The sequence below is a fragment of the Grampus griseus genome (assembly GCF_964374135.1).
Source record: "Grampus griseus genome assembly, chromosome: 4".
Taxonomy (NCBI): domain Eukaryota; kingdom Metazoa; phylum Chordata; class Mammalia; order Artiodactyla; family Delphinidae; genus Grampus; species Grampus griseus.
The window spans coordinates 136,053,736-136,077,941 of NC_138997.1; the positions used below are offsets into that span (position 1 = coordinate 136,053,736).

Below are 24,206 nucleotides of genomic sequence, written 5' to 3' on the forward strand. Positions count from 1 at the left end.
CTGGAGCAATGGAGGCCATAACATAGCAAATGACCACCAGACACGAGTGGTTACCATAATGGAAAGCAGCCTGAAGAAGTAATCAGAATGGTTTGAAACAGATCTTTGGCAGTTGCCAATTGATCCTGAAAGTGAAATAAATTGGCAAACTTCTGAAACTTTACTCGAGTTGTATATGAGAAAAAAAATTCCCTATATTTTGTGAACAGAAGTCTAATGAATCAAACCATAATTTTTTGTGTATAAGAGTGAACACAAAAAAATCATCAAATAAAAATAATATATACCAGATCAGTACTGAGAAGTTTCTGAAGGCACAAATAACTTCTAAGAGAAATTTCTCACAATCTCATAACATATCTCCAGCTACAATTGACCTTCTTTGTAACTCACACCTATAACCTTGAGTTCCTTAGGACTCATTGATGAAAGAAGAAAAAGTGAAGCCCTAGTTTCTATGTAAAGTAAAACACTATGTTGTCATGACCTGAATGTGAATGGTGTGACATTACAGCTTCGCTCAAGGATGGTTCAGAAAGCTTTTAGCAAAAAGAAATCCTACCAGTGGACAAGTCTTCTTGAAAGTTCACTTAGTAGTTCCCTTTGCCTAAACAGAAAAATGACTAGAAGTGAAGATCTACAATTGACCCATAGATGTAGCCAAAAGTTTGTCTAGAAGTTCAAGGAAGAAATAAATTTGTAAATTGATGATAAAGAGATCTGGGGATGACATGTGTATAGACCTCTGAAAATTAGCTGAGAGAGTGAGGATATTTGTGATTATGTGAATGTTCACATGGTTTCATCAAGGGCAACCACTGCAGAGGAGGCTATCATTAATGTACTGAACATAAGAACCCATTTTGATTATGTCCGTACAACCTTTCTTACTATTTACCCTAGCCCTTACTCAATAAGCCTAAGAAGTAACGAATGAAGTTAGTGAATGACAAGGGCTTTTACTTACCAATAAGAAAGATTAACACTAATCTCCTGATATGATTGCTTTCCTTGGGAACAAACTAACTACCTGATGGCAGATGGATTATATTGCATCCCTTCCATCATGAAAGGGGCAGCAGTTGGCCCTGAATGGAATAAATAGTTCATTTAGATCTGGATTTGCATTCTTTGCCTAAAATGCTTCTGCCAGCAATGGCATCTGCAGTTTAAGGGACACTTTATTTACCTTCTAGGATATTATTACATAGAATCACTTATGACCAAGTAACTCATTTTACAAAGAAAAGTATGTCAGTGTTCTCATGCCCACGAAATTCACTGGTCTTACCACACTCCAATCATCCTGAAGCAACTGGCTGCATATAACATTGGAACAGCCCATAGAAAACTCTATTACAAAGCCAGAGTTGCCTATGACAATATCGTATGAAGTTTGTGTGCTCTTATGAGATACATTTTATGCTCTGATATTATATATATATATATATATATAGACTATATAATGTATGCCATTTAGCCACAGACCTAGAAATTAAGGGGTAAAATATAAAATGGTTCTTCTCATTATTACCCCTAATTTCCCACTAGAAAATGGTTTAGAGGTCTTAATTCTCAAAGGAGTGAGATATTCCCCACAGGACAAAACAAGGTTTTCATTGAGCTGGAAACAGAAACTACAACCTGGCTACTTTAAGCTACACATGCCACTGAACCCCAAAGAATGGTTTTGCTTTATTGACTTGATGATTGATCCTAATTATCATTGGAAATTGGGTGCTCCTCCAAAATGAAGCTAAGTGTTAGTTAATAAGAAATCCAGGGGGATCCTCTGCGTTGTTTCTTAGCACTCCCATTGCCAGTGGTTAAAGTTTTTGGAAAACTGTAACTCAAAACAGTCAGAACCACTAATGCATAGATACTTCAGGAATAAATGTTTTGTATATCTGATAAGTTAAACAACTATAAATTGATTAGTGGCTGTCTGAGTACAAAGGGAAACTAGAAGTGTGATGGAACACAGAAATAATATCAACTTCTAAGTACACGACAGGTAGGAAATGAGAACTGCTTATTGTCTTCCTAGCTTTAATATGCATGTATTTGTATATATTTGTTGATATACATTAATATACACAAATATACAAAATTAACATAGGTATGTGCTTGTATATTTGCATATATTAACAGTATACTTTATTTGTACATAAATACTAAATATATATACATATATATTATATACATATTTCATTATTATATAGAAAGTATACTTTATTAGTATTAATATTATCATTAGTAATATATACACATGCATTAATGATAAATTATTTATAGATTTGTTTGAGTATTTATACTTCCCAAGGCTGTTATAAAAGATCACAGTAGCTGATTAGAAGGAGGCAGAAATGAGAATGGCAGGCAGATAACTTTTAGATACATAAATCCAATTTACTAAAATAAAGTCACTGGGAAAATGACTTGTTAAGAAAATGATAATATTTTTATTTGTGGAAATAGTATCAATTTTTTTCCCCTTTATTGTTTCTAATCAAAAATAATGTTTATTTTTCTACTTTGAATTCTCTTATTGGATACACTATTTCTTAAAAAATCTTGGACTCAAGATTCTACTTAAATTTCAGTATCAATAATCTCTTACTGACAGATTTCATGATTTCATGTGGATTTACATGTAAATGTTTATTAAAGCACTAATATAAAACTAAAGATATTTTTGAAGTGAATAAAATCACTGACTGGCAAATAAAAATTAGCCTGGAAATAAGAGTTTGGATGGTACTGATTAGATTTCTTACATTTTAAATGGATTTGATTTCCTTTAATAAGGCCTGCTAAAGTCATTTCTTAACACAGGTGTTCTCTGTCTTAAAAAATTTTCTTGACTATTATTTATCTTATGATTAGTACACTAATTTTCTTTGCCAAAATGATTAAACAAGTGACCTGCCTCAATAACTTTAACACAATTCATATTTTGGAAGCTCAACTCAGCATACATTTATTTAATACTTTGTATGTAATTGGCCCTGTTCCAGGTATTGTGCTGAAGTGCAGGTGCCCAAAATGGGAAACATAATCATTTCTCTAAAGGACATGTTGGAAATAATGATGAGAATACCAAAGGAAAAGGATGCAGAATAAAAAAGGAGCTGGTCTACAGCAGAATTCTGAGGGAAACTAATGGATATAGAAGCATATAAAATATATTATTATTGTTCAATAATAGGGAACAAGTAAGTACTCCTTCTGTCACAATGAGCTAAGAGAAAAGAATCACCAGATATCTGAACTGGCGTTCCAAAAAAAAAAAAATGTTCCTTGAATAAGAACTTCTTTCCTTAGTACAATGAAAGGTCACACTGAGTGCCAATCAGTGTTAATGAAAAGGAAGACCTAGTATTAGAACTATTGAAAATTATTCTGAACCTCAAATTTATAGGCAAATAAAACACAGAGGTACCAACACTGGGAAGAGAAATGAAATATATAAGAACTTTTGCCTGCAATGAAAATAAAGTCAGAATTTTATAATAGTTCTTTTCTACAACGCTGATTGCTTATATATAGGAACAAAAGTTCAGATACCCGAGGAAAAAGAATTGTGGCTCAAGATATACAGTGCCAGGTGAAGATATGTTACCTATTTAGTACCTGTTTATTATATTAATAAATCCATAATATTTAATAAACTCTCATTAAGATAAATGTAAAAAATATTTCAATGTATTTTAGAGATGTCAGTACTTTCAGTTCCAATCATGACATAATTTGTTTGGCTTTTATTTTATTTTGTAATTGAAGTATAGTTGATTTATGTTATATTAGTTTCAGGTATAAAACATAGTTTCAATATTTTTATAGATTATACTCCATTTAGAGTTATTTTAAAAAGGCTAGGGGCTTCCCTGGTGGCGCAGCGGTTGAGAGTCTGCCTGCCAATGCAGGGGACACGGGTTCGAGCCCTGGTCTGGGAAGATCCCACATGCTGCGGAGCAACTGGGCCCGTGAGCCACAACTACTGAGCCTGCGTGTCTGGAGCCTGTGCTCTGCAACAAGAGAGGCCGCGATAGTTAGTGAGAGGCCCGCACACTGCGATGAAGAGTGACCCCCACTCGCCGCAACTAGAGAAAGCCCTCGCACAGAAACGAAGACCCAACACAGCCATAAATAAAATAAATTTTTTTAAAAAGGCTATATATTCCTGTACTGTACAATATATCCTTGTTGCTCATCTATTTTATAAACAGTAATTTGTATCTCTTTTTTTAATTTTTATTTTTGCAGTACACGGGCCTCTCACTGTTGTGGCCTCTCCCGTTGCGGAGCACAGGCTCCAGACGCGCAGGCTCAGCGGCCATGGCTCACGGGGCCCAGCTGCTCCGCGGCATATGGGATCTTCCCAGACCGGGGCACGAACCCGTCAGACCGGGGCACGAACCCGTGTCCCCTGCATCGGCAGGCAGACTCTCAACCACTGCACCACCAGGGAAGCCCTATTTTTAGTTTTCTGCGGAACCTCCATACTGTTTTCTTTGTGGCTGAACCAATTACATTCCCACCAACAGTACAAGGGTTTCCTTTTCTCCACAGCCTCACCAACATTTGTTATTTGTAGACTTCTTGATGATAGCCATTCTGACTGGTGTGAGGTGATATCATTGTGGTTTTGATTTGCATTTTGATTCGCATGTAGATGAATATCTACATGCAAAAGAATGAGATTAGGACATTTTCTTACACCACACACAAAAATAAACTCAAAATGGATTAAAGACCTAAGTGTAAGACCTGAAATCATAAAACTCCTACAGAGAACACAGGCATACCACTCTTAGGAATAAATCATAGCAACATTTTTTGGCTATGCCTCCTAAGGCAAGATAAATAAAAGCAAAAAATAAATAAATTGGACCTAATGAAACTTAAAAGCTTTTCCACAGCAAAGCAAACCACTGACAAAATGAAAAGACAACCTACTGAATGGGAGAATTTTTTTTTAAATGATATGACCAGTAAGGGGTTAATATCCAAAATATATAACCATCTCATACAATTCAATACCAAAAAAGAGAAAAACAGCTCAATTTAAAAATGGGCAGAAGACCTGAATAGACATTTTTTCCAGAGAAGACACACAGATAGCCTACAGGCACAAGAAAAGATGCCCAGCATTGCTAGGCATCATCCAGTTGTCACTGGGAAATTTATAGAGCGCTTTATTTTTTCTTTACATTAGCTACACTATTAGTACCTGAACTCTCACAAAGTAGCTCTGAAAATTTACAATAAATATAACTAAGATAAATAAAAATATGTTTTGCAATAACTTAGGTGATTTTACTTCATAAAGTAACAGCAAAAATAGAAACATGGGACTTCTCTGGTGGTGCAGTGGTTAAGAATCGGCCTGCCAATGCAGGGGACATGGGTTCAATCCCTGGTCAGGGAAGATCCCAGATGCTGTGGAGCAACTAAGCACATGCACCACAACTACTGAGCCTCCGCTCTAGAGCCCACAAGCCACAACTACTGAGCCCATGCGCCCAGAGCCTGTGCTCCACAAGAGAAGTAACCGCAATGAGAAGCCTGCGTGCCACAACAAAGAGCAGCCCCTGCTCGCTGCAATTAGAGAGAGCCCACGCTCTCTGTGAAGACCCAAAGCAGCCAAAAATAAATAAAGTATACAATTCAATAGTTAAAAAAAAAATAGAAGCATGTATTAAACACTTCAAATTAACTCAAAAGGATAGATCTTTACTATCATATATGTTGCAGAAACATCTCCCAGAAGAAATATCAAGAGGAGGGGGGTTATATCTTTCCAGGATATAACATTCTTCCTTATAGCCTCTGAGATGTAGCATTATCAATAGTTAATTAAAATTTCTGAAAATTCTAATTGTCTCATAATTCCTACCCCTGCCTATATTTATTTTAAATAACCTGCTTTAAACAGATCAACCTACTTAAACTTTACACAGATAAAAATACCTAAAATTTTACATATCAGAAAAAGAAAACTAGATTCCTAACTGAGAATATTTGCTTTAATGATTTTGCTCGTCCTTTCTTCCAGAGCAATAGGCACAAGATCTGCAGAATCTACAGTCATCAAATACTGTTGATGGAATACATTTGTGAGTGAGGAAAATACAGAATACATTAGCAGTATTTCAAAGGAATGAAGACAAAACACCCAAAGCAAGCCATTATATAATCACCTAGCCATTCAGAGCTGACCTGTATTGAGAAATGACATCAGATTCCTCCCTGGTAAGGAAATGAAGAAAGAGAAAGAGGTGTGGATTAACAAAGTATCATTATATTGCAGTGCAATTTTGTTTAATAATGGGCTCTCTCACTAACCCTCATTTAAATTAAAATGATTGAGTAAATGTTGAACAGTATTGCATGCATGAATGATGGGGAGACTGTAAAAGAAATTAGCTGATGTTATAATTGAGAAAGGAAGAATCTACAGTGTCACTGGGGATGTTGTGTACAATGAGACCGAGAGATAATGCCCTCTGAGTAGGGAACATCACAATTAAATGATGCCAAGCCTTCAGTAATCAGACGAGTTCCCAATTTGTGGTAAACATGGTTACTGAAAAGAAACAATCAAACCCTAGTGAAGTTAAGAACACGGTACTGTTGTCTATGTTGGCTACACATGCTTCCTCATCACAATCTGATTTTCACTATTTTAAAATTGTCTTTTTCTTGAAATTATACATTAAAAAATAATTGGCAAAAGGCAATAGTTGAAAAAATGTCACTTGAATTTAGCCTAAACTCATTTTGTTCTAAAGGAAAACTGAAAGAATTTTATGTATATTAAAGTTTTTACTGGTATTTATTGATCCACCTAGTGTTGAAGTCAATATTGTACCAGTTGCTTCTGAAACTATTTAACAACATTCTTCACCTTGCAGTAAATTTTTGTATTTCTTTCTTATTATCAGCTGAATTAAATACTGCTGAAAATTAATTACTATTAGGGCAGCTTTACTGAAACATTTGACTCTATTATCAATGATGCATTTACAAATATAGTTGAAATTCTCATTGTATATTTTCTGCCATTAACAGACTATGCCCTGTGTTGCTTAAAGTTGACAGTTGAGGATATTACATAAGTGTACACCAGACACTTCTAGGGTATAATCCAAAAAATATAAACTAGTAATGAATTTCACAGAGCAGAAACTAAAAGATAAGGAAAAAGTTCAGAAAGACCTAATGTTTCCTTCTTAAACATTCATTACCATTAACTATTCCTCTTTGCATTAAAAATAATTCAATAGAATGCCAATATGATGTATTCAATATTTTATTACTCTTTCCTTTTCTCTGATTTCTTCTCCCTTTGAAGATAAAAGAGTTATTTTAATTAGGATGCAATGGGAATAAATTCAGAATTAACATATGTTGGTGTTCAATAAATGCAATTTTAATTATAACTTTTCCTGTTTGTTTCAAAGATTCAGGGAAAGAAAAAACACATCAGAGAAAAAACAAATATTTCTTAACATTTTATATTAATGATATACTGCCTGGAACTTAATTTTGATGTGTCTATGTGTATTTTTTAATTTGAAAAGTTTGCTTATTCTTCTAGATAGGGAGGAAAATCAAAGAATATATAGAAGCCTCTTCACTGCTTTAAGTGGACAGGGAGAATGTTTTTATACCTGAGCATTGGCAGAACAGATCTGAAAAATACTCTATTTCATTAAAAAGATCCAGAAATGCTCAGAGCTCCAGGCACAGTCCAGTCCATGGTAGAAAAAAAACAGAAGTAACATGGCTATCCATGAAACTCAAAGACTATTAATTGATTATATTTGCCTAATAATTTAGGGTTGTCTCTGCAGGTTACCTGAACATTATTAGGATTTAGAAAGTCCTTTTCTCAGACACTGCACAGAGGAAGATAAAGTGAATTCAAACATTTCCAGAACTTTTAGAGTAACTAAAGGAAGAATTTTTTTTCACTACTTTGAAAGGCAGAACTGAAGTTAACAACTGCAGAAAAACGTTGACTTATTAGGACAAATAATTCTATTAGATCAAACTAAAATTTCAGATAAATTACCCATGGATATTTTTATGTAGAAAGCTATGCTATGTTGGGTATATCTTCTTAATTTCAAATGCATACAAGTATCTCATTTGAGGGACAAGATAGCAAAGTAGGACTTCAGCTCATCTCCTCTCATGAAAACACCAAAATCACAACTAACTGCTGAACAACCATTGACAAAAAAGACTAAAACCTACCAAAAAAGATATTCCACATCCAAAGACAAAGAAGAAACCACAAGACAGTAGGAGGGGCGCTTTTGCAATATAATCAAATCCCATACCTGGGTGGGTGACCCACAAACTGGAAAATAATTATATTGCAGAGGTTCTCCCACAGAAGTGAGAGTTTTGAGCCTCACGTCAGGCTCCCCAGCCCAGGGGTATGGCATTGGGAGGAGAAGCCCCCAGAGTATTTGGCTTTGAAGGCCAGAGGGGCTTGGTGCAGGAGCTCCACAGGACTGGGGAAACAGACTCCACTCTTGGAGGTCCCACACAGGGTTTCACATGCACTGGGACCCGGCAAAGAAGTGGCTCGATAGGATTCAGGGCCAGACTACCTGTGACTATTGGAGGGTCTCCAGGGGAGGCAGGGGTTGGCTATTGCTCACTGTGGGGGCAAATACTGGTGGTGAATGCCCTAGGGAATACTCATCAGTGTGAGCTCTCCCAGAGGTCGCCATTTTGGCACTGAGACTCGGACTCACCCAACAGCCTGCAGGCTCTAGTACTGGGACTCCTCAGACTATACAACCAACAGGGTGGGACACAGCCCCACTCATCAGCAGACAGGCTGCCTAAAGTCCTCCTGACACAACAGCCACCTATAAACACACCCCTTGATACTGCCCTGCCCCTCAGAGGGACAAAACCCAGCTCCACCCACCAGTGGGAAGACACAGGTCCCTCCCACCAGGAAGCCTCCGCAAGCCCCTGGACCAACTTCATCCACCAGGGGGCAGACAGCAGAACCAAGAAGAATTACAGTCCTACAGACTGAGGAACAGGGGCCACAAACACAGAAAGATAGACAAAATCAGACAGCAGAGAAATATATTCCAGACAAAAGAACTAGATAAAACCCCAGAAGAACAACTAAGTGAAGTGGAGACAGACAATCTACCAGGAAAAGAATTCAGAGTAAAGATAGTAAAAATGATCCAAGATCTCAGAAAAAGAATGGAGGCACAGACCAAGAAGTTACAAGAAATGTTTAATGAAGAGCTAGAAGCTTTAAAGAACAAATAAGCAGAGATGAACAATACAGTAACTGAAATGAAAAATACACTAGAAGGAATCAACAAGTAGAATAATGAGGCAGAAGAACAAATGTGATGTGATGTGATGTGAGCTGGAAGACAGACTGGTGGAAATCACTGCTGTAGAACAAAATAAAGAAAAAAGAATGAAAAGACATGAGCACAGTCTAAGAGACCACTGGGACATTTCTCATTATAGTGGTCATAGAAGGAGAAGAGAGAGAAAAAAGGTCTGAAAGAATATTTGAATAGGTAATAGCCAAAAACTTCCCTAACATGGGAAAGGAAACAGTCACCCAAGTCCAGGAAGCACAGAAAGCCACATACAGGATAAACCCAAGGAAGAACACACTGAGACACATGTTAATCAAACTGACAAAAATTAAAAACAAAGAAAAAATATTATAAGTAACAAGGGAAAAGCAATAAATAACATACAAGGGAATCCCCATAAAGCTATCAGCTGATTTTTCAGCAGAAACTCTGCAGGCCAGAAGGGAGTGGCATACATATTTAAAGAGATGAAAGGAAAAACCTACAACCAAGAATATTCTACCCAGCAAGTCTCTCCTTCAGATTTGATGGATAAATCAAAAGCTTTACAGAAAAGCAACAGCTAAGAGAATTCAGTACCACCAAACCAGCTTTACAACAAATGATAAGGGAACTTCTCTAGATGGAAAAGAAAAGGCCACAAGTAGAAACAAGAAAATTATGAAATGGGAAAGTCACCAGTAAAGGCAAACAGACAGTAAAGGTAGGAAATCATCCACACACGAATATGATATCAAAAGCAGCAAACGTGAGAAGACCAGAGTACAGATGCAGGATATCTGAAATGCATTTGAATTTAAGAAACCAGCAACTTAAAATAATCTTGTATATATATAGACTGCAATATCAAAACCTCATAGTAACTGCAAACCAAAAATCTACAATAGATATACACACAAAAACAAAAAAAAGAAACCAAACACAACACTAAAGATAGTCATCAAATCACAACAGAAGAGAACGAAAGAGGAAGGGAAGAAAAAAGACCTACAAAAACAAACATAAAACAATTAACAAAATGACAACAAGAACATACATATCAATAATTACCTTAAATGTCAATGGATTAAATGCTTCAGCCAAAAGACACAGACTGACTGAATGGATACAAAAACAAGACCTGTATATGTGCTGTCTACAAGAGGCCCACTTCAGATCTAGGGACACATACAGACTGAAAGTGAGGGGATGGAAAAGGGTATTCCATGCAAATGGAAATCAAGAGAGCTGAAGTGGCAATACTCATATCAGACGAAATAGACTTTAAAATAAAGACTGTTACAAGAGACAAGGAAGGACACTACATAATGATCAAGGGGTCAATCCAAGATGATAGAACAATTATAAACATAGATGCATCCAAAATAGGAGCACCTCAATATATAGGCAAATGCTAACAGCCATAAAAAGAGAAATTGTTAGTAACACAATAATAGTGGGGGACTATCATACCCCACTTACATCAATGGGCAGATCATCCAGACAGAAAATCAATAAGGAAACACAGGCCTTAAATGACACATTAGACCAGATGTATTTAATAGATATTTATAGAGCCTTATAACTGAAAGCAGCAGAATAAACATTCTTACCAAGTGCACATAGAACATTTTCCAAAATAGATCACATGCTGGGCCATAAAGCAAACTTTGGTAAACTTTAGAGCATTGAAATCATATGAACCATCTTCTCGAACACAATGCTATGAGATTAGAAATCAACTGCAGTAAAAAAAAAAAAAAAAAAAGTGTAAAAACACAAACAGGTGGAGGCTAAATAATATATGACTAAACAACCAATGGATCACTGAAGAAATCAAAGAGGAAATCAAAAAATACCTAGACACAAATGAAAATGAAAACGCAATGATCCAAAACCTATAGGATGTGGCAAAAGCAGTTGTAAGAGGGAAGTTTATAGAGACACAACCTTACCTCATGAAAGAAGAAAAATATCAAATAGACAACCTAACTTTACACCTAAAGCAACTAGAAAAAGAAGAACAAACAAAGCCCGAAGTTGGTAGAAGGAAAGAAGTCATAAAGATCAGAGCAGAAATAAATGAAATAGAGACAAAGAAAACAATAGAAAAGATCAATGAAACTAAAAACTGGCTTTTTGAAAAGATATACAAGATTGATAAACCTTTAGCCAGACTTATCAAGAAAAAAAGGGAGAGGCCCCAAATCAATAAAATTAGAAATAAAAAAGGAGAAGTTACAATGGACACCACAGAAATACAAAGGACCATAAGAGACTACTACAGCAACCATATGCCAATAAAATGGACAACATGGAAAAAATGGACAAATTCTGAGAAAGGTACAATCTCCTAAGACTGAACCAGTAAGAAGTAGAAAATATGAACAGACCAATGACAAGTACTGAAATTGAATCTGTGATTTAAAAACTTCCAACAAACAAAACTCCAGGACCAGATGGCTTCAAAGGTGAATTATATCAAACATTTAGAGAAGAGATAACACCTATCCTTCTGAAAATATTCCAAAAAACTGCAGAGGAAGGAACACCCCAAACTCATTCTATAAGGCCATCATCACCCTGACACCAAAGCCAGACAAAGATACCACACAAAAAGAAAATTACAGGCCAATATCAGTGATGAATATAGACAAAAAAATCCTCAACAAAATTCTAGCAAACTGAATCCAACAATACTTAAAAGGATCTTACACCACAATCAAGTGGGATTTATTCCAGGAATGCAAGGATATTTTAATATCCATAAATCAATCAGTGTGATGCACCACATTAACAAATTGAAGAATAAAAACCACATGATCATCTGAAAGGATGCAGAAAAAACTTCTGATAAAATTCAACATTCATTTGAGTGAAGATTCCTGCCATGTCCTGCCTGCTATCTGCCCTCCACAATGGGGTCTTGCTCCAGGACTTTTTGCTGCACACTTGTAAGATCCCTTATCTAATAATGGGTTGATGTCTTTGTCACTGTCTCTGAGCAACTACAAGGTTTGCAGACCTGCAGGGTGCAGCCAAACACCAACTTAGGAATGTTGCCTGCCACCTGGATATACAAGAATTAGTCATTAGCCACTGCAGTCACTGACCTACAGCACACCCTAGAAAAAATTCAGGGTAGAGATCAGGAATAAGTTGACACACTCAAAGTCACATTCATGTGCAGGACTATCTCGGGGCAAAAAGGAACACATCACCCTTGTGCTCTGCCCAGCACTTTCCTGATAACTAACTCTGAGACTTCTGTTGCAGTTCTCAGTTCTCCGTACATGGGTATCAACAAGTCACAGCCTAATGGAAATTCATTCTTCCCTCTGCCTATGACACAGGTGGCGAGAACCTCATGTCCAATTCAGCTCTATCACTGATTAGCTATTGTGGTCTTAAGCAAATGACTCAACCTCTCTGGGTCTCATTATCTTAACTGTGAATTGTTTCAAGGTTTGAATAACATCATATACAACACAGCGTAGGTAAAATATTAGTTTCAAAAGAGTGCTTAAAAGGTAATTTGAAGTTTGGGGTACAGAAAACCATTGCGGAAGGGATACTTACACAACCCTGTGGAAGAATCCATTCTCCACTTCAGGGCTACAAACATATCCAAGCACTCTAAATTCAGGGCTGACCCAATGGAACAAAGCATTCAACAGAAAGGACAAGAGCCTTTGCAGAAGGCCTACCCCCTTCCCTCCAACAACCCTGCAAAAGAAAACGGCTGCAAAAAAATGAAATGTTGATGAATCAGAGAACCTATGGAGAGCCCAGCATCTCATTCTTTCCACAAATATTTACTGAATGCTTACTATGTGCCTGGTCCTGTGGTATGTGGAAAGAGATACCACATAATCCTGCAATCCCACTCCTAGGCATATATCCAGAGAAAACCATAATTCAAAAAGATACATGAACCCCAATGTTCACTGCAGCACTATTTACAATAGCCAAGATATGGAAGCAACCTAAATGTCCATCAACAGAGGACTAGATAAAGAAGATGTGGTACATATATACAATGGAATATTACTCAGCCATGAAAAAGAATGAAATAATGCCACTTGCAGTAACATGGGTGAACCTAGAGATTGTCATACTGAGTGAACTGAGCCAGACAGAGAAAGACAAATATCATATGATATCACTTATATGTGGAATCTAAGGAAAAATATATATATATACAAATGAGCTTATTTCCAAAACAGAAAGAGACTCACAGACAGAGAAAACAAACCTATGGTTACCAAAGGGGAAAGAGGGAAGGGATAAATAAGGAGGTTGGGATTAACACATACACACTACTGTATACTAAAATAGATAACCAAGAAAGACCTTCTGTATATCATGGGAAACTATACTCAATATTTTATAATAACCTATAAGGAAAAAGAATCTGAAAAAGAATACATATCTATATCTATATATCTCTGTATCTATCTGTATATGTGTGTGTGTATATATATATTTATGTATAACTGAGTTGCTGTTCTGTATACTTGAAACTAACATGACATTTTAAATCAACTATACTTCAATTAAAAATAATAATAAAAAATTTAAAAATTTTTAAAAGAAATAAGAAAATAAAATCAATCACCAAAAGGAAATAAACTGAAAGTTATGTAATAATGTCCAATATGATGAAACTAATGAAATCCACATTAATACACATTATATGCAAATTGTCAAAAGTCAAAGAAAAATAATTTTGAAAGCAGTAAGAGAAAAGCAACTCTCAGATATGAGGGAATCCCCATGCTATAGATTAAATGTTTGTGTCACCTCACAATTCATATGTTGAAATTCTAATTCCCAATTTGATAGTATTGGGAGGTGGCTCCTTTGGGAGGCAATTAAGTCATGAGTGTAAAACAATCATAGATGGCATTAGAGCCCTTATTTAAAAAAACCCTGGGACATTCTTCATTTCTTCTGGCTTTATCTTAGACTTCTCAACCTCCCAATTGTGAGAAATAAATTTTTGTAGTTTATAATCTACCCAATCTACGGTGTTCAGCTCAAACAGATGAAGACAGCCCATATGACTCTCAGCAATTTCCTCAGTAAAACGTACCAGGCCAGAAAGGAGTAGGATGGTATATTCAAAGTGCTGAAAGGAAAAAAAAAACCACAAACAAACCCTGCCAAGCTAAAATACTTTATCTACCAAAACTGTCCTTCAAAAATGAGGGAGAGATTAAGACTTTACATATATACATAAGTTGAGGGAGTTTATCACTACTAGACCTGCCTTACAAGAAATGCTAAAGGGAGTCAATCAAGTTGAAACAAAATGAAGCTAAACAGCAACATGAAAGCTCAATGAAAAAGTAAAAACACAGATAAATACAAAATACTGTAATACTGTACTGGTAGTGCATAAATCACTTTTAATACTACTATATAAACTAAGACAAAAGTTAAAAAAATGATAATATGTTAATGAATACACAAAATAAAAAGATGTAATTTGTGGTAAGTATAACAAAGTGTGGATAGGGAAAAGTAAGAGTATAATGTTTTTGTATTTGATTGAACATTAAATTATTATCTTAAAATAGATTGCTTCAACTATAACATGATTTATGTAAGCCCCATGGTAACCACCAACAAAACATTTATAGTATCCATAAAAGAAAATCAGAACATGTCACTGTACATTAAAAAACAACCTAACGAAACACAAACAAATCTAAAAGAGGAAATGAGGGACAAAAGAACTACAAGACAGAAAACAATTTACAAAATGGCAACAGTGTGCCACAACTACTGAAGCCTGCATACCTAGAGCCCGTGCTCCACAACAAGAGAAGCCACCGCAATGAGAAGCACGTGCACCACAACAAAGAGTAGCCCCCACTCTCTACAACTAGAGAAAGCCGGCACGCAGCAAGAAGACTCAAAGCAGCCAAAAATAAATACATTTAAAAAAAAAGATTTTAAAAGACAGAGTGGCTGACTGGATAAAAAAACAAGATACAGGCCACAGCCATGGGCTCCCTGGGTGGGCACCAGCCCCCACTACTGTAGGCTCTGGAATTGGGCTCCAGCCACCACCACTGCCATGGGGTCTGGGAGTGGGTGCCAGCTGCCGCATCTGCACACTCCCTATCAAGTGGATAATGGCCACCACATGCTAAGGAAACAGGCGGTAGGCATCCATACTAAAAACAGCCCTCACACCAAAATTTTAAAACCACACAAGCTACACAAGGATGCTCCCACATAAAAATAGCCCTCTAAGACCAGGGTAGATAATTGTTTCTCCTAAATTCAAAGAGTAAGAGAAATTTAAGTGAAATAAAGAAGCAGAGCAACTATTCCCAATTAAAGATCAAGAGAAATCTCCTGAAAGAATAAACAATGAAACAGACTTCTTCAGTCTAATAGACACCCAGTTTGAAAAGGAGATAATGAAAATACTGAAGGAATTAAGAAGAGCTATCAATAGAAACGCAGAATACTGTAAAAAGGAACTAGAAACTATAAAAAGGAATCAGAAAAAAATAATTTGCCAAGATGAAAGCTGAGCTAAAGGCAATACACAGCAGATTGAATAATGCAGAAGAAAGAATAAGTGATCTGGAAGATAGAATAATGGAAATCACAGTCAGAACAGCAGACAGAAAGACAAATGAAACACAGTGAAATCAACATGAGACCTATGGGGTAAGAGAAATTGTGCCAATCTATGCATAATTGGGATCCCAGAAGGAGAAGAAAGAGAAAAAGGGAATCAAAGAAATTATGGCTGAAAACTTCCCAAACTTAAAGAAGGAAACAGATATCCAGGTTCAGGAAGCACAGAGTGTCCCAAACAAGATGAACCCAAACAAACCTACACCAAAACATATTATAATTGAAATAGCAAAAGTTAAAGATAAAGAGAGGATTCTAAAGGCAGCAAGAGAAAAACAAAGAGTTAATTACAAGGGAACCCCTATAAGACTATCAGCTGATTTCTCTACAGAACGGTTGCAAGCCAGAGGGAGTGGCAAGATATATTCAAAGTCCTGAGAGGAAAACATCTGCAACCTAGCATACTCTACCCAACAAAATTATCATGTAGATCAGAAGGAGAGGCAAAGAATTTCTCAGACAAGCAAAAATTAAAAGAATACAGCAATACTAAACCTGTCCTAAAAGAAATATTGAAAAGTCTTCTCTAAAAGCAAAGAATCTATAGGAAAGAAAAATCACATTTGGAAATTAAATCACTTAAATAAGCCAGTAAAGAGATTAAAAAAATTCTGTGAAAGCAATGATAACCCCAATGAACAGCAAAAGGATAAACACGAAGATGTAAAAGAGGACATCAAAAACATAAAATATGGAGCAGGAGAGTAAGAAAATGTAGACTTTTTTCGGAATGTGTTTGAGCCTATATAACTACAAGTCTAAAGCAAGTAGATATATTGGAAGGGGTTAACATACCCTGAAAAACAGGGTAACTACAAATCAAGAACTTACAATAGATTCACACAAAAAATAAGAGAACCTAAGCATAATACAAAAGAGAATCACCAAACCACAAAAGGAAAAAGAAAAAGAAAAGAGGAACAAAGAACAAATACAAAATCAATGGGAAAACAAGATTTAAATTGGCAATACATATCTATCAATAATTATTACCTTAAATGTCAATGGACTAACTGCTCCAATCAAAAGACACAGAGTGGTAGACTGGATAAAAAAACAAGAGCCTACAATATGCTGCCTACAAGAGACCCACTTTAGGGCAAAGGACACACATAGATGGAAAGTGAGGGACTGGAAAAAGATATTTCATGAAAACAGAAATAACAAGAAAGCAGGGGTCACAATACTCATATCAGACAAAACAGACTTTAAAACAAATGCTATAAAGAAAGGTAAAGAAAGACACTATATAATGATAAAGGGATCAATACAAGAAGAGGATATTACATGCATCAATATATGCACTTAATATAGGAGTACCCAAATACATAAAACAAATACTAACAGACATAAAGTGAGAAATTGACGGGAATACAATAACAGTAGGAGACTTCAACACCACTCACATCAATGGACAGATCTTCTAGACAGAAAATCAATAAGGCAACTGAGATCCTAAATGATACAATAGAACAGTTAGACTTAGTTGATATTTCCAGGACATTACATCCAAAAAACCCAAAAATACACATTCTTTTCAAGTACACGTGGAACATTCTCTAGGAATGACCACATACTAGGGCAAAAAATGAGCTTCAACACATTTAAGAGTATAGAAATAATTTCAAGCATCTTTTCTGACCACAATGGCATGAAACTAGAAACTACAGAAAAAGAAATAAGAAAAAAAAATGATTACATGGAGACTAAACAACATGCTACTACGAAACCAGTGATTCAACAATGAGATAAGAGAGGAAATTTAAAAATACCTTGAGACAAATGACAATTAAAACACAACCATACAAAACATATGTGATGCAGCAAAAGCAGTTCTTAGAGGGAATTTCATAGTGACATAGGTCTTCTTCAAGAAAAAGAAAAATCTCAAATAAACAACCTAACCTACCAACTAAAAGAATTAGAAAAAGAAGAACAAACAAACCTAAAGTCAGCAGAAGGAAAAAAAACCTAGTCAGCAGAAGGAAGAAAACAATAACGGTCAGAGAATAAATAAATAAAACAGAGATTTAAAAAATAATTTTAAAAAATCAATAAAACCAAGAGCTGGTTCTTTAAAAGGGTAAACAAAATTGACAGACCTCTGGCCACACTCACCAAGAAGAAAAGAGAGAGAAGCCAAATAAATAAAAGAAGAAACAAAAGAGGAGAAATCACAACTGATACTGCAGAAATACAAAAAATCGTAAGAGAATACTATGAACAATTATATGCCAACAAATTGGACAACCTAGAAGAAATAGACGTTTCTAGAAACATACAGCCCACCAAAACTGAATCAAGAAGATATAAATAATTTGATCAGAGCAATCACTAGAAGTGAAGTAGAATCTGTAATTAAAAAAAAACTCCCTACAAACAAAAGTCCAGGACCAGATGGCTTCACAGGCAAATTCTATCAAACATACAAAGAAGAACTTATACGGATCCTTCTCAAACTCTTCCAAATGATTGAAGAGGAGGAACACTTCCAAAGATATTCTATGAAGCCACCATCACCCTGATACCAAAACCAGACAAAGACACTACCAAAAAAGAAAATTACAGGCCAATATCTTTGATGAATATAGGTGCAAAAATTCTAAACAAAATATTAGCAAACCAAATCCAACAACACATAAAAAAAGATCATACACAATCACAAAGTTGGATTAATCCACGCGTAACAAGGATGGTTCAACATGCACAAATCGATCAATGTGATACACCACATCCACAACAACAAAAAAGACAAAATCCACATAATCATCTCAATAGATGCAGAAAAAGCATTTGACAAAATTCAACATCCAGGCTCGGGCCCTGTTTGCACCCATCCTGTTGGCCACATCCTTCAGGGTGGTGGGCACACTGCAGCTCCTGGTGCAGGCTGCAGTGTCCACCACCTCAGAGTCACCAGTGCTCGATGTGAAGTGGTCCTTCCTGTGGACCACTGAGTCACTGAGTGGCCAGGCCATGGGCTGGCCTTTGGTTGCCTCTGGGGGCCTCAATGTCTCTGCTTTTGTTTGTTATTCCCATACAGACATCAAAGTGCCTGACTTCTCTGACTATTGTCATGCTGAAGTGTTAGATAGTACAAAGTCTTCAAAAGAGAGCAGTGAGAATGGATAAAGAAGATGTGGCACATATATACAATGGAATATTACTCAGCCATAAAAAGAAACGACATTGAGCTATTTGTAATGAGGTGGATAGACCTAGAGTCTGTCATACAGAGTGAATAAGTCAGAAAGAGAGAGACAAATACCGTATGCTAACACATATATGTGGAATTTAAGAAAAAAAATGTCATGAAGAACCTAGGGGTAAGACAGGAATAAAGACACAGACCTACTAGAGAATGGACTTGAGGATATGGGGAGAGGGAAGGGTAAGCTGTGACAAAGCGAGAGAGAGTCATGGACATATATACACTACCAAACGTAAGGTAGGTAGCTAGTGGGAAGCAGCCGCATAGCAAAGGGAGATCAGCTCAGTGCTTTGTGACTGCCTGGAGGGGTGGGATAGGGAGGGTGGGAAGGAGAGAGATGCAAGAGGGAAGAGATATGGGAACATATGTATATGTATAACTGATTCATTTTGTTGTAAAGCAGAAACTAACACACCATTGAAAAGGAATTATACTCCACTAAAGATGTTAGGGAAAAAAAAAGAGAGCAGTGAGGATAGATGTCATCTCTCAGTTTGTTTCCATCATGAGTGCTTCTGCTGATGTGTTGGCCATGTCGAAAATTGAAATCAAGTTATCTGATATTCCAGAGGGCAAGAACATGGCTTTCAGATGGAGAGGCAAACCCATGTTTGTGCACTATAGAACCAAGAAGGAAGTTGATGAGGAAACTGCAATTGAAGTTTCCTAGTTGAGGGACATACATCATGATTTAGAACGAGTAAAGAAACCTGAATGGGTTATCTTGACAGGTGTTTGCACTCATCTTGACAGGTGTTTGCACTCATGGCTGTGTACCCATTGCAAATGCACGAGATTTTGGTAGTTATTACTGCCCTTGTCATGGGTCACAGTATGATGCACCTGGCAGGATCAGGAAGGAGTCTGCACCTCTCAACCTTGAAGTTCCCTCACATGAGTTCACCAGTGATGATACAGTGATTGTTGGTTAGAGACCTGGACTCAAGTCACAGCCTCCTTTCAGTCTTCGTGTCAGCTCAGAAGAGTTATTTGAGAACAAACCTTCTGTACTTTGCATTAGCTGATTTGAAATATTTAAGACTTGCTAACAATGTGTTTGCAAACATGGAAAGTAAATTGAATTTAATGTTGAGTACTTTCAAGCATTCACCTGATAAAGCCACTGTTAAACATTTAAAAAAAATTCAACATCCGTTCATGATAAAAACTCTTACCAAAGTGGGTATAGAGGGAACATATGCCAACATAATAAAAGGCATTTATGACAAAGCCACAGCCTGTATAATACTCAATGATGAAAAACTGAAAGCCTTCCCAGTAAAATCTGGAACAAGACAAGTATACCCACTCTCACCACTTCTATTCAACATAGTATTGGAAGTCCTAGCCAAAGCAATCAGACAAGAAAAATAAATAAAATGTATACAAATTGGTAGGGAAGAGGTAAAATTATCATTATATGCAGATGACATGATACTATATATAGAAAGCCCTAAAGACAACACACAAAACCTACTAAAACAAACAAATTCAGCAAGATAGCAGGATACAAGATTAACATACAGAAATCAGTTGCATTTCTTTACACTAACACTGAAATATCAGAAAGGGAAAGTAAAAAAAAAAAAAAAAATCCCTTTTAAAACCACACCAAAAATATAAAATACTTAGTAATAAACCTGACCAACGAGGTGAAAGACTTATAAGCTGAGAATTATAAAACATTAATAAAGGAAACTGGAGATGATTCACAGAAATGGAAAGATATCCCATGCCCTTGGACTGGAAGAGTTAACATTGTTAAAATGGCCATACTACCCAAAGCAATCTACAGATTTAATGTGATCACTAACAAATTACCCATGACATTTTTCACAGAACTAAAACAAATAATCCTAAAATTTATATAGAACCACAAAAGACCCAGAATTGTGAAAGCACTCCTGAGGAAAAGGAACAAAGCAGGAGGCATAACCCTCCCAGACTTCAGACAATACTACAAAGCTACAGTAATGAAAACAGCATGGTACTGGCACAAAAACAGACATATGGATCGATGGAACAGAATAGAGAGCCCAGAAATAAACCCACACATCTATGGTCAATTAACACATTTTTCATGGGGGATTTTTGCAGAAACTAATGCCTGTGGCCATAATTTGTCTCTGGTTAAAAATCTTCAACAAAGGAGGCAAGAATATACAATGGGAAAAACACAGTCTCTTCAGCAAGTGGTATTGGGAAAGCTGGACAGCCACATGTAAATCAATGAAGTTAGAACACATCCTCTCACCATACACAAAAACAAACTCAAAATGGCTTAAAGACTTAAATATAAGACAGGACACCATAAAACTCCTAGAAGAGAACATAGGCAAAATATTCTCTGACATAAATTGTACCAATGTGTTCTTAGGTCAGTCTCCCAAGGCAATAGAAATAAAAGCAAAAATAAACAAACGGAACCTAATCAAATTTACAAGCTTCTGCATAGCAAAGGAAACCATAAACAAAACAAAGACAACCTAAAGAATGGGAGAAAATATTTGCAAATGATGTGATCAACAAGGGCTTAATTTCCAAATATACAAACAGATCATACAATTCAATAACAAAAAACAAAAAATCCAATCAAAAAATGGTTAGAAAAACTAAATAGACATTTCTCCAAAGAAGACATACATATGGCCAATAGGCACATGAAAAGATGGTCATCATCACAAATTATTAGAGAAATGCAAATCAAAACTACAATGAGGTATCACCTCACACTGGTCAGAATGACCATCAAAAAAGTCTACAAATAACAAATGCTGGAGAGGGTGTGGAGAAAAGGGAACCCTCCTGCACTGCTGAGGGGAATGTACGTTGGTGCAGCCACTATGGAAAACAGTATGGTGTTTCCTCAAGAAACTAAAAATAGAGTTGCCATATGATTCAGCAATCCCTTTCCTGGTTATATAGCCAGAAAAAAACTATAATTCAAAAATATACATGCATCCCTATGTTTATATCAGCACTGTTTACAGTAGCCAAGACATAGAAACAACCTAAATATTCATCTACAGATGAATGGATGAAGATCTGATATTTATACAATGGAATATTACTCAGCCATAAAAAAGAATAAAATAATGCCATTTGCAGCAATCTAGATGAACCTAGAGATTATCATACTAAGTGAAATGAGTTGGAAAGAGAAAGAAAAATATCATATGATATCACTTATATGTGGAATCTAAATTATGACACAAATGAACGTATCTATGAAAGTGAAACAGATTCACAGATATAAAGAACACACTTGTGGTTCCCAAGTGGGAGGGAGGTGGTGGAGGGATGAATTGGGAGTGTGGGGTTAGCTGATGCAAACTATTATATATAGAATGGATAAACAATAAGGTCCTACTGTAGAGCACAGAGAACTATATTCAATATCCTATAATAAACTGTAATGGAAAAGAATATGAAAAATATACATATATAACTGAACCACTTTACAGTAGAAATTAATACAACATTGTAAATCAATTATACATCAATAAAATAAATTTAAAAAAGAAATGTAGCTTTATGGTACTCAAGGATGAGAGTCTGCAAGGCATTTTAAGATCTACAATAGAAAATTACTCTACACCATAAAGTCTTTTAAGCATTTAAAAGACTTGAGGGACTTCCTTGGTGGCACAGTGGTTAAGAATCTGCCTGCTAATGCAGGGGATGCGGGTGCGATCCCTGGTCTGGGAAGATCCCACATGCTGCGGAGCAACTAAGCCCGTGCGCCACACCTACTGAGCCCATGTGCTGCGACTACTGAAGCCTGTGCGCCTAGAGCCCATGCTCCACAACAAGAGAAGCCACTGCAATGAGAAGCCCGCTCACTGCAATGAAGAGTAGCCCCCACTCTCCGCAACTAGAGAAAGCCCGTGCATGGCAACGAAAACCCAATGCATCCAAAAAAAAAAAAAAAAAAAAACCAAGGTTACCCACTAAATCACATTAATACTTATTAAAAAAATGAAAGACTTGAGGTACATAATCAAGTGTTACAGAAGAACATTAAAATATTATTAAGGTTATGTGTGCTGTGGTGAACTTGGGTGACCAACTAAAGTAACCCTTTTACAATTATCTTCATAAGGTCTAAATTATGGTGGATAAAAGCATAATTAAGAGACAGAAAAAATGCAAAGATAAATTAAAAATAAACGACTGAATCAATGAATGAACTAAGGGACAAAGGAAATGAAAGACCCTAGAATAGCACCTGGGTTTATTGATAGAGTATCTTGGTATTCCATAGATTTTTGTGCTATTGCATGAGATTCGAGAAGGATCTGATTGAGAAGTGGGAGGAGACCATGGGTTCAGTTTGAGATCTAATAATACTAAAATGTGGAAAGAGGCCTTCATACCAATCTTCTTTCAGTAGATGAAGGTTGCCAGGGTACAATACTTTATTCATCTGAGAGCCTATTGACTTAGTAAATTGTTACCTGGAAGTTAGGCTATACAATATACTAAAAGGTAAATGACAATCTACATGAAATCAGGAAAGAAAATAAAATAATGAGACTGTCTTGAGTCTTCATATGTTTATATTATGCCATAATATTTTTCATACTTATTGCTTTGGACTACATCTACTAAAAAAATATAGACAATATCCCTTAGTTTCTTAATAAGAAAAGTAGTAATTTTATGCTGGTGCTGTAATCATCTTAAATGTAAGAGGAAATGAGTTACCTCAAAGTTCGAATCCTTGACTTGATTGTGTCCCTAATGCTGATCACGCATGAATATTTACATCTATCCCCCCAGAACTGACGTGGAGGGCTCTTTCCATCTTCCTGTGAACTTTGTACCTGTTAAGGAAGCATGACCTCATCAAATGTGTTGTGAATAACCAATGCAAGTAATATGATTTTACTTACTTTTATTTTGAGAAGAAACAAAAGAACATTGTTGAAAATTGTATCTGTCTATCTCTAAGAGATCTGATCATTCTCTGACTT

General features: G+C 36.1%; 1 pseudogene across 1 annotated transcript; it reads left to right on the forward strand.

Annotated features, from left to right (window-relative positions):
* Positions 1-18,797: 18,797 nt before the first annotated feature.
* LOC309822322 (cytochrome b-c1 complex subunit Rieske, mitochondrial-like) lies at positions 18,798-20,162 on the forward strand (annotated as a pseudogene). The gene is made up of 2 exons: positions 18,798-19,158; positions 19,682-20,162. The product of its transcript is annotated as a cytochrome b-c1 complex subunit Rieske, mitochondrial-like (transcript).
* Positions 20,163-24,206: the final 4,044 nt, after the last annotated feature.